General features: G+C 40.0%; 1 protein-coding gene across 1 annotated transcript in view; it reads right to left on the reverse strand.

Moving 5' to 3' along the window:
• CLCN3 (chloride voltage-gated channel 3) overlaps nucleotides 1-13111 on the reverse strand; it is a 148815-nt gene that overhangs the window by 134582 nt on the left and 1122 nt on the right. The window lies entirely within an intron of this gene.

Consider the following 13111-nt stretch of genomic DNA (forward strand, 5'->3'; position numbering starts at 1 on the left):
ATCCATATTTGTACCCATTCCAAAGAAAGGTGATCCCACACAATGTGGAAATTATCAAACAATATCATTAATATCACAAGCAAGTAAAATCTTACTGAAGATAATTAAAAAATGGTTGGAGCACTATATTGATAGAGAACTTCCAGAAATCGAAGCTGGATTCAGAACAGGATGTGGTATGAACAATATCATTCCTGATGTGAGATAGATCTTGGCTCAAAGCAAAGAATACTAGAAAGATGTTTACTTGTGTTTTATTGATTATGGAAAAGCATTTGATTGTGTGGATCATAACAAACTGTAGATAACATTGAGAAGACTGTTATCTTAATTGTACATTTAATTGTACTCATGAGAAACCTGTACATTGACCAGCAGGCTGTCGTTCGAACAGAACAAGGGGAGACTACATGGTTTAAAATCAAGAAGAGTGTGTGTCAGGGTTGTAGCCTTTCACCATACTTATTCAAGCTATATGTTGAGCAAATAATCCGAGAAGCTGGAATATATGAAAAAGAATGTGCCATCAAGATCGGAGGAAGAATCATTAACAACCTATGATATGCTGATGACACAATTTTGCTTAATGAAAGTGATGACGACTTGAAGCACTTACTGATAAAGATTGAAGAATGCAGTCTGCAGTATGGATTATATCTCAATATAAAGAAAACAAAAATCCTCACAACTGGACCTATAAGCAGCATCACAATAAATGGAGAAAAGACTGAAGTTGTCAAAAACTTCATGTTGCTTGGTTCTACAATCAACACCAATGGAAGCAGCAGTCAGGACATCAGATGACGTATAGAACTGGATAAGTTGGCTGCAAAGGACCTCTTTCAAGTGCTGAGGAGTAGAGATGTCTCCTTAATGACTAAGGTGTGCCTGACACAAGCCATGATATTTTTAATCACTTCATATGAATGTGAGAGCTGGACAATCAATAAGGAAGACAGAAGAAGAATTGATGCTTTTGAGCTATGGTGCTGGCGAAGAATGCTAAAAGTACCATGGACTGCTAAAAGAACTAACAAATTTGTCCTGGAGGAAGTACAGCTGGAATGCTCCTTGGAAGCGAGAATGGCCAGACTTCATCTCACCTACTTTGGTCATGTTGCAGAAGCGACTGTTCCCAGGAGAAGGATGTCATGCTTGATAAGGTGCAGAGTCGAGGAAAGATGGGAAGGCCCTCAACGAGATGGACTGACACAGTCGCTGTTGTGATCGGCTCAAGTATACCAGGGATTGTGGAGCTGGTATAAGAGCAGATGGTATTTTGTTCTGCTGTGCATAGGGTCACTATGAGTCAGAGATGACTCAATGGTAACTAACAACAACAACAACGGACAAAATATTGAATTATGCAAAAAACATTAAAAGACGACGAAAGGAATACAGAGTCACTGTACCAAAAAGAATTGGTCAATACTCATCTATTTCAGGAGGTGGTATATGATCAAGAACCAACGGGACTGAAGGAAGAAGTCAAAGCTCCTCTGAAGGAATTGGCAAAAAACAAAGCTCTAGCAACTGACTGAATACAATTGAGATGTTTCAACAAACAGATGCCATGCTGGAGGCTGTCACTCATTGATGCCAAAAAATTTGGCAGACAGCTACCTGGACAAGTGACTTGAGGAGATCTATATTTGTACCTATTCCAAAGAAAGCTGATCTCACAGAATGTGCAAATTACTCAACAATATCATTAATATCACAAACAAGTAAAATCTTGCTGAAGATAATTCAAAAATGGTTGCAGCAGTACATTGACAGGGAACTTCCAGAAATGCAAGCTGGATTCAGAAGAGGACATGGAATAAGGGATATCATTGCTGATGTCAGATGGATCTTGGCTCAAAGCAAAGAATACCAGAAAGATGGTTACTTGTGTTTTAGTGACTATGCAAAGGCATTCAACTCTGTGGATCATGACAAATTATGGACATTGAGAAGAATGAGAAATCCAGAACACTTAATTGTGCTCATGAGGAATGTGTACATAAACCAGGAGGCTGTTATTCAAACAGAATGAGGGGATACTGCATGGTCTCAAATCAGGAAGGGAATGTGTCAGAGTTGTATCCATTCACCATACTTACTCAATTTGTATGCTGAGCAAGTATGTCGAGAAGCTGGACTATATGAACAACATGGCATCAGGATTATAGAAAGACTCATTAACAACCTGTGATATGTAGACTACACAACAATGTTTGCTGAAAGTGAAGATGACTTGAAGCACTTACTGATAAAGACTACAGTCTGCAATATGGATTACATCTCAGCACAAAGAAAATGAAAATCCTCACAACGGACCAAAAAGCAGCATCATGATAAATAGAGAAAAGATTGAAGTTGTCAAAGATTTCATATTACTTGGTTCCACAATCAACACCAACGGAAGCACCAGTCAAGAAATCAGATGACGGTATTGCACTGGGCAAATTTGCTGCAAAAGACCTCTTCAACGTGCTTTTTGAAGACTAAAGTGCACCTAAGCCAAACATGGTATTTTCAATCACCTCGCATGCATGTGAAAGCTCAACAATGAATAAGAAGACTGAAGAAGAGTTGATGCTTTTGAGTTGTGGTGCTGGAGAAGATACTGAAAGTACCATGGGCTGCCAGAAGAACTATCAAATCTCCTGGAAGAAGTGCAGTTAGAATGCTCCTTAGAAGTAAGAATGACCAGATTTCATCTCACTTACTTTGCGCATATCATCAGAAGGGACCATTCCCTGGAAAAGGATGTCATGCTTGGTAAAGTGGTGGGTCAGCGAAAAAAGGGGAAGAACCTCAATGAGATGGAAGAACCTCAATGAGATGGATTGACACAGTGGCTGCAATGGGCTCAGGTATGGCAGGGATTGTGAGGCTTGCACAGGACTAGGCAGGGTTTCCTTCTGTTGTACAGAGAATCACTATGTGTCGGAGCCAACTAAATGGCACCTAACAACAACAATGTTGTATGCCAAACCTATTTATGGTCATGGGTTTGCCTAATCATACCTGATCATCTTGCCTGTCTACCTACATATTCACTAACAAATTAATACTATTACTGATTATGCAAGATTCTATATAGAATTGTGTTGATCTTTGTTGTCTATAACTCTTGTATACCTGTGTCTTCCTTTTCTTTAATGATATTGTGCTGTTCATCTACTATTTGTATATTGTCTTTTCCTAATCCCAATAGGGGTCTCTTAGCTAGTTAGTAATTTTCCTCCATTCACATCCCATCCCTGGTAACCATCAAAGAATGTTTCTTTCTGTGTGCAAATCTTTCCTTAATGTTTTATTATATGGGCGCATACAATATTTGTCCTTTTGTGATTCAGTTATTTCACTCCTAATAATGTCCATCAAATGCATCCATGTTATGTGGTATTTCACAGATTCTTCATTACTCTTTAATGTTGCACAGGATCCCTATTGTGTATGTTCCACAGTTTTGTTATCCATTGATGGGCACTTAAGTTGTACCCATCTCTTTGCTCCTGTGAATAGTGCTGTGATGAACATGGGTGGACATATACCTATTCACATCCCAGCTTCCACTTCTTCAAGATATATACCAAGTAGGGAGTTGCTGGATCAAATAATATTTCCATTTCTAACTTTTTAAGGAAACTATACCATTTTCCACAACAGTTGCATCACTCTAGAGTCCCACCAGCAATGTAATGAGAGGTCCAATCTCTCCACACTCTTGCCAGCCTTTGTTTTCTTTCCTGTTGAACTTTGCTGGGGTGAGATGATGTCTCATTGTTGTTTTGATTTTTATCTCTCTAATTTCCTCATGTGGTTGTTGACTGCCTGAATATCTTCTTTTGTCATGTGTCTGTTGATATTCTCTGCCAATTTTTTAATTGCATCATTTGACTCTTTTATATTGACGTATGTTTTGATTACCTAGTGCTACTCCGACAAAAATATACCACAAATGGGAAGGCTGAACAAACAGGAGTTTACAGGAGTTTATTCTCTTACAGTTCAGGAGACTAGAAGTCCAAGTTCAAAGTACCAGACTCTAGGGGCTGTGTGAAAGCCCCTCAACCATGGGCTTCAGCTCTGCCTCCTGCTCCCAGTCCACTGAAGCTAGAGGCATCTCTTCACTCAGGCAGCTACTGGCTGCTGAGGCTAACAACCCCAAGGTCAATAAATAGAAAGGCACAATCCCGATGTTACCAAACCACACAACAGTCCATTAACTCAAGTCCACTGAAAGTCCCAAGGTTGGCAGAGTATGGCAGGCTGCTTAACAACGACATGGCTACATGTAGGGTTCAAGTGTGCCATAAACTACAGACCATTCCCCAAGGCTTCTGCTTATATACAGGAAGCAGACCACATTCCCTAAGGCAGCTACTCAGCTGCTCAAAGTAGATTCCACCATGGAGTTGATTACCAATCTCATCATAGGGAATACTACATCCAGCTGCCCAGCCACTCAACCAGGCCCAGCCACTCAACCAGGCCCAGCCAAGCTGACATACAGACTTAACCACCACAACGTATTAAAGTTGTCTATAAATGTTAGAGGTAAGTCCTTTGCTGGGTATGTCACTGCCAAATAATTTTCCCAACCTGTGGGATCTCTTTCAACTCTTTGGAGAAGTGTTTTGATGCAGATAAGAATTTAATTTTTAGACGGTCCCAGTCATCTAATTTTTCTTCTGCTCTTCTTGAATTTTTAGTAATTTTTGAAAAAGTATCTATGCCATAAATTAGGGCCCCAAAGTTTGCCCCCTTTTTTCCTTTAATGACCTTCATAGCTTTAGGCTTTTTATTTAGGTCTTTAATTCACCTTAAAATAATTTTGTATATAGTGTGATGTATCAGTTTTGTTGCATTTTTCTGCAAATGGATATACAGTTTTGCCAGCATCATTTGCTAAAGAGTCTACCTCTTCACCATTTAATGGATTTCAGCACTTTGTCAAAGATCAGCTGACCATAGGTGGGTGGATCTAATTTCTGGGTTCTCAATTCTGTTCTACTGGTCTATGTGTCTGTTGTACCAATACCAGGCTGCTCTGACTACTGTGGCTGTATAGTAGGTATTGAGATCTGGGAGTGTAAGACCTCCTACTTTCTTCTTCTTCAATAATGCTTTGCTTATCGGAGGTCTCTTTCCATATAAAATTATGGTTTTTCCACAAACATAAAGAATGTTGACGGGATCTGGATTAGGATTGCATTGAATGAATAGATTGCTTTGGGTAGTACTGACATTTTCACAATGTTCAATATTCTATCCATGAGCATGTATGTTTTTCCAAAGTACCAGGCTGTTTTGACTATCACGAATGCACCGTAGGTTTTGAAATCAGGAAGTGTGAGAACTCCTACTTTGTTCTTCTTCAGTAGTGCTTTGCTTATCTGAGGTCTTTTTCATTTCCATATAAAATTAATAATTGGTTTTCCCATGATCTTAGAGAATGGTGATCAAGAATGTGATCATGATTGCATGGTATCTATAGATTATTTTGTGTAATATTGACATTTTTCGAAATGTTCAGTCTTCCTGTCCATAAGTATTGTATGTTCTTCCATTTATGTAGGTCTCATAGTTTCTTGTAGAAGTGTTTTCTGTTTTGTCTGTATAAGTCTTTTGTGTCTCTGGTAAGATTCATACCAAAGTATTTTATCTTTTTGGCAGCTATTGTAAGTGGTAATTGTTTTCCTTATTTCCTTTTCAGAGATCTCTTTGTTGATATAGAGGAATATGACTGATTTTGTATGCTCATTTTGTAGTGCCACTTTGCTGAATTTTTCAATTAGTTTCAGTAGTTTTCTTGATGAGTGTCTGGGATTTTCTATGTATACAATCATGTCATCTGCAAACAGGGATAGTTTTACTCTTCTTAACAATATGGATGCCTTTTATTTCCCTTTTATCCCTATTGCCTTGGCTAGGACTTGCAATACAAAGTTGAATAGGAGTGATGATAGAGGATATCCTTGTCTGGTTTCCATTCACAACAGGAATGCTTCGAGTCTCTCTCCATTGAGAATAATGTAGGACATCAGTTTTGTATGTATGCCCTTCATAATGTTGAGGAATTTCCTTTCTATTTCTATTTTGCTGAGGGTTTTTATCAGGAATGATTTTGGATCTTATCAAATGCCCTATCTTCATTGACTGATATGATCATGTGGTTCTTTACTTTGGATTTATTCTTGTAGTGGACTGCATTCATTGTTTTTCTAATGCTGAACCATCCTTGCATACCTCATATGAATCCCACTTGATCATAGTGTATTATTTTTTTTTTATATAATGTTGGATTCTATTGTCTAGGATTTTGTTGAAGATTTTGAGTCTGTATTCAAGAGAGATATTGCTCTGAGATTTTCTTTTTTAGTGGTATCTTTGCCTGGTTTTGGTATCAGAGTTATGCTTGCTTCTTAACATGAATTTGCGAGTATTCCAGCTTTTCTTTGTTCTGGAATAGTATGAGTAGGATTAATGCCTGTTTTTCTCTGAATGTTTGTTAGAATTGTCTCCAGTGAAGCTGCAGGGCCAGCAGTTTTTTTTTTTAGGTTGGAAGGTTTTTGTTTTGTTTTTTATGACCTTTTCAATTTCTTCTTTTGTTATGGGCATATTCAAATTTCCTACCTCAGTCTGTGTTAGTTAATATTATCTATCTAAAAATCTATCTATTTCTGGTAAGTTTTTTAATTTGTTAGTGTACAGTTCTTTATAATATTCTACTATTATCCTTTTTATCTCAGTTGTTTTCTGATGTCAGCCATTTCATTTCTTATTTGTATTATTTGCATTTTCTCTTTGTTTTCCTTAACCCTTTCAGTGGTTCGTCCAATTTGATAATCTTTTCAAAGAACCAATTTGTAGTCTTGTTGGTTCTTTCTATTGTTCTTCTGTTTCTGTTTCATTTATCTCTGCTATGATCTTTATTTAATTTCCTTTCTTCTGGAGACTGTTGTCCTTTTTTGTTGCTCTTTTTCTAATTGCTGGAGTTGTTGGTTTAAAGTGTTGATTTTGGTTCTGTTTTCTTTTCTGATGTGTGCATTTATTGCTATAAATTGACCTCTGAGTACTACTTTCACTAGGGCTCTGGTGGCATAGTGCCTAAGGTATTTGATTGCTCACCAGAAGGCTGACAGTTCAAACCCACCAGCCACACTTCAGAAGGAAAATTGGGCAGTCTACTTCCATAGTGATGTTGCTGTTGTTGCTGTTATGTGCCATCGAGTCGGACCTGACTCACAAGGACCCCTCCTTGGGTATCCAAGGCGGTGTCGCTACAGAAGGAGATTGCCCAACCTTCCTTCTGAGGAGTGGCTGGTGAGTTTGAACCGCCAGCCTTCTGGTTAGCAGGCAAGTGTCTTAGGCACTACGCTACCAGAGCTCCTTCCATAGTGATACTGCCTTGGAAACCCAACAGAGTGGTCACTATAAGTCGGATCCAACTCAACAGAAGTGAGTTTGGTTTTGGTTTGAGCTCCTCTCAAAATTCTTTCTTTGTCTTTGGTTTTGATTACATGTCTTGGTGACTTTCTTTTGGGGTCTATCCTATATGAGTTTCATTGAGCTTCTTGGATGGATATCTTTTTGTATTTCATGATAACAGGGAAGTTTTCTGGTAGCAAGTCTTCAACAATTTTCTCTGTGGTTTCCAATCACCCATAGATTATTTCTCTTTATATTATCCCACACAATTCTTAGATTTTCTTCATTTTCCTATATTCTTTTTTCTGATTCTTCTCATATAACCTGTTGTCTAGGAAGGTGTCTTCTAGTTGGCTAATGCACTCTTCATTGATTCTATTCTACTCTTTTGTCCCTCCAATGTATTATCTGTGTAATGTTAGTGTTAATCTTTTTGATTTCCTAGTGCTGTTTTTGTACAATTTCTAATTATTTATTTTGTCATTTTGCTGTTTTATTGTTTTCCTGAATTCTTCTAGGGTAATGTCTGTTTATTTCCTTGATTTATTTGTCATTTCCTTGACCTCTTGGAAATTATATATATAGATATACATATAACACACACACACACACACACACAGAGCTCTGAGGGTTCAGTTGGTAGGACATCTGGCTGCTAACCAGAGGTCAGTGGTTCAAACCCACCAGCTGCTCCATAAGAGAAAGATGAGGCAATCTACTTCTGTTAAGATTTACAGCCTTGGAAACTCTATGGGGGTCACTTTGAGTTGGAATTGATTTGATGGCAGTGTATATGTGTATAAATAAATGTTTTGTTGAATTCCTTATCAGGTAGTTTTATTATCTAATTATCTATTATCTATGATCTATTTTCAGGAACTCTGATAGTGTAGTGCCTAAGGAACCTGACTGCTAACCAGAAGGCTGGTGGTTCAAACCCACCAGCCACTCCTCAGGGCAATTTGCTTCCTTAGTGATATTGCCTCGGAAACCCAAGGAAGGGTCACTATGAGTCGGGTCTGACTCGACGGCACATAACAACAACAACAACATAATCTATTTTCTTCCTTACACTATCATGTCCTATTTCTTTGCTTGAATTAAAGTTGTCTATTGTGGCTCTGGTACCATAGTGCCTTAGGCACTTGACTGCTAATCAGAAGGCTGGTGGTTCAAACCCACCAGCGATTCCTTGGAAGGAAGGTTGGGAAATCTACTTCCATAGTGATGCCACCTCAGAAACCCAAGGAGGGGTCGCTATGAGTCAGGTCTGACTGTACAGCACATAACAATATTGTGGCATAGTGCCTAAGGCATTTGACTGCTAACCAGAAGGCTGGAGATTCAAACCCACCAGCCACTCCTGGAAAGGAAGACTGGGCAATCTACCTCCATAGTGATATCACCTCAGAAACCCAAGGAATGGTCACTATGAGTTGGATTCAACTCAATGGCAGTGAGTTTGGTTTTTGGTTTTTTTAATTGTCTATAAGACAATTTGGAGTTTTTGTTTTCATTTTTAAATTATGTTTTTGTTTGTTTCACTCTGATTTTTTGTTCTGCTTTGTTTTAATATATCCGGGTGGATGGGTCAGGTGTGCTTGTTCGGTTGCTAGTTTATTAGCCTGGGGTGCTCCTAATCTGTCTCTGGGTGGGTGGGGTAACTGGTGTGAATGTGAGCACAGGTCTCTGTTTGTCAGTTGTGAAGAGAAAAACTGCTGTTAGGATGAGCAGGTGATGGTACCCATGCACTGTGTATCACTGATCCAGTGGTCTAGAAGTGGGTGGTGACACTGGGTGAGGTAGTAGGTGGTAGGTGTAGAGGTATGGTAGACTACTAGGGAATTAATGTCTGTCTAATGTTAGATGAGGAACTCTGGTAGCACAGTGCCTAAGGCACTTGACTGCTAACCAGAAGGCCGGCGGTTCAAACCCACCAGCCACTCCTCGGAAGGAAGGTTGGGCAATCTACTTCCATAGTGATACCGCCTCGGAAACCCAAGGAGGGGTCGTGACTCGACAGCACATAACAACGTTAGATAGGGGTAAGAAAAAAAAAAACCCTGAAAAATGAAAAAAAAAAAAAGGAAAAGTAAATGAAAGAAAGGTGAGTAAAGCAAAACAGGAAAAGGGAGATATAAATTTAAAGGAAGAAGATATGGAAAAAAGAAAAGGAAAAGAGAAAAAAAGAAAGAAAAAAGGGGGGGAGAACTGGTGAAGTTAAGGTCAGCCAGCAGCAGTGGTAACAGGGGGCTGTGATGTGATTCATGGGGCTTGTATACATGGAGTGGGAGGGAGCCTGGTGCACATGAGTATCTCCAACAGAGGAGGCCACAGGAACACATATCTTGGGTTCAGTAGGAGGAAGCACTGTCAATGACTCAGGTGCAGGGAGACAAGAGCTACAGACGCTGGCTTTGTCTGCATGGGGTGCAATGCAACAGTGTGCTAAGCTGAAGGTGTAAGGAGAAGTCTAAGGAACCAGGTGGGTGGGGGTGGCCAAAGCCATCCCTAGCTACTGGGTTGCTTGCATGGTAAGGAGCTCACGTCTTCTGTGGGCCTGCTACACTTCTGGGTGCATACTGCTGATTATTCAGCTGCTATCTAGACCCTCAAGTGGGGGTCCACCTGGAATCCAAGATCTCCGACACCAACCCGACAGGCCTTCCCTTTCATGTGGGCCCTCAATCCAAATAACCAATATTCAGTAGTAGTGAGTTGTTTCAACTCCCTTCACTGGCTCCCTCCTCACTCTGCAGGTGCCCATGCCACTGAGAATCTCAAAATTTCCTCTCCCAACACCAGTTCATTTTCTATTCACCTTGATTCCATACAGATCTGTCCACACTATGTCTCTGCCCAGTGTAGATTCCATGAAGCTGGTTTTGCCTCACCTGTGTATGATGCCTTCTGTGGCTCAAGATGGCCATGCTTCATTAGGCCCCAGCTTCTTCTCTCTCCCCAGTCACTGTCCTCACTATGGCTTCCTTTCTAATCAGCACTCAATCTAATTCTTCATCCTCACATTTGATGCTCGAGAGTTCCAGATCATTATCAGTATCTATTTCAGTCAGTTTTTCCAGGTCTCTGTTGTAGAAGGATTGAGTTATTTTCCCTAGGATGCCATCTTATCTATGCCTCCAAGGCTATAAATCTTTATGAATGCAAAGTGCCATATCTTCCGTCCACAGAGCATTGATGGATTTAAACCATCAACCTTTCAGTCAGCAGCCAAGTGTGCTTAACCACTGCATCACAAGGGGTCCCTAAATGTGTAAGAGAAAGTGTGCCATCTCTTTTTAAGAGCATTTCGGAACTCACTTTTCATACTGCAGATCAGTTCTACCCTATCACAAGCTGCCAGTACCCATTCTCATTCCTATTTAAGAGACTGTTCACTTCTTCCTAATGCCCTTCTATTAAGATTACAGTCATGAAAACCCTATGGAGCTCATTCTACTCTGTAACATATGGGGTCACCATGAGTCATAATTGACTCAATGGCAACATAAAGGGCAAAAGAAATATTTAAATAAAGAAAAAATAGGGAAGTTGTTAAATTGCATTGGTGTTTCAAATTACAAATGCATGCGTTTATCTGGCTTACAACTTTACAGTTAAAATTAGAAAAAAAATAATGATGAAGTTAGTAAATTACTATTAACAATAGCAAAATACTGTATGTGTCCTTTTTTTTTTTTTGATTGTGATTTGGGTGAAGGTTTACAGAGTAAATTTACTTTCCATACAGCAGTTCACATATACTTTGTCTCATACACTGACCACAGTTTACCACAATGCAACAGCTCCCCTCCCCCTTCCTCCCCATAGTTACCTCTTCCCTGTGTCCATCCCTCCATGTACTCCTGCCCCCTACGCTGTCTCCCTGTGCATAAGCAGCCCTTCTTTCTCCCATGATTGTTCTCTCCAAGGAGTGTATCTACTTGAGGTAAATGTTCAACTCATATGCCTGTCTTTTGTTTGTCTGGAAACCACAGGTGTGGGTTCAATTCCAGACCTGAAGGGCAGCTAGGGGCCATAGTCTCAGTGGTTCTACCAGGCTCTATCGGACCAGCAAACCTGGTCCCCGCCTTTTTTTTTTTCTCCGAATGATTTTGAGTTTTGTTCCACATTGTTCTCCCTCTCTATCAAGGATCTCCTACATAGATCCCCTCTCAAGTGGATGACAGTGGTAGCCGGGTACCATCTAGTTCTTCTGGTCTCATAGTCGTATAGGCTGCAGATTGGATGGTGTACCAGTCTCTAGGACTAATTGTTTCCATGAATTTTGGTTTTCTTCATTCTTCTTTGCTCTGAACGAGGAGAGACCTATCGTTGCACCTAGAGGGCACCTTGCTAGCTTTTAAGATCCCAGTCGCTACTCAACAAAGTACAAGATAGAACAATGTTTTGTATAGTACGTTATGCCAATTGAGCTTGATGTCCCCTGCGACTATGGTCCCAAGCCTGCAGGTTCAACTACTTGGTCCCTCTGGGTAGCTGGCTGTGACCAAGCCGTGACCACAACCTTGCCCCTTGTCAGCCCTACTATACCCCTGAGAATTCTGATCATTCACATAAACTTATAGGACCATTGTCTGCCAACGTTATACATATGTTCTTGGATACACTCCCCATTTCATAGACATACCTAATCATTCAGCCTGTTCACCCATCTATCCACTCATATGCCCATGTTAGCCTTCACTGACAACACAGTACTGTATGTGCAAAAGGGTTCATATTTGTTGTCTGTACCTCCCATGTACCTCTCTATGTCTTTCTCATCCTCAGTGCTGCCATATTGGTCACTCACATTTGGTACATTGCCCTTCTCTTCACCCAAATGAATACTTATCTCTATATATCTAACAGCATTCCCTCCCTTCCCCTCCCACCCCTGGTAACCAACAAAGAAAATGTCCTTCCATAGATAAACGTTTCCTTGTCTTTTACAATAATGGACTAATACAATATTTGTCCTTTTATGATTGACTTATTTCACTCAGCATAATGTCCTCCAAGTTCATCCACATTATGCGGTGTTTTGCAGATTCTACATTATTCTTTAGCTTTGAATAGTATTCCATTGTGTGTATGTACCATAGTTTGGTTATCCATTCCTCAGTTGATAGGCACCTAGGTTGTTTCCATCTTTTGGCTATTGTAAATAGTGCTGCGATGAACATGGGTGTGCATATATCTGTTCTTGTTGTATGTGTCCTTAAAATTCAACTTTAGGATGTCAAATCTCAGATAGGACAGAGTAACATATGAAACCAGTCAGCCTAAAAATAACTATAAAATCTGGGTAAAATACAAAGGAAAGGAAAAAAGAAAAATCAGAGCTCATACAGGCAGCCAGAACTTGAGATACCAAGATTTTGAAATGTAGTGAAACATAGAGCAGTAAATTCAACCATCTCCACCACTGTGTCCTTTAGCCATTTTCTGATGCATAAGCAGAGTGACTAAGAAGTGCAGCAGAAAGTGGGTAATCTCACGGAATCAAAGGACAAAACTTATGGTTTCAAAACCATTAATGAGGTCTAGTGGTGTAGTGCCTAGGAGCTCTGGTAGCATAGTGGCTGAAGCACTTGACAGCTAACCAGAAGGCTGGCGGTTCAAACCCACCAGCCACTCCTCGGAAGGAAGGTTGGGCAATCCTACTTCCGTAGTGATACTG

Source organism: Orycteropus afer, unplaced genomic scaffold (assembly GCF_000298275.1).
Source record: "Orycteropus afer afer isolate SDZICR_OR568_19922 unplaced genomic scaffold, OryAfe1.0 scaffold00477, whole genome shotgun sequence".
In the NCBI taxonomy this organism is placed as follows: domain Eukaryota; kingdom Metazoa; phylum Chordata; class Mammalia; order Tubulidentata; family Orycteropodidae; genus Orycteropus; species Orycteropus afer.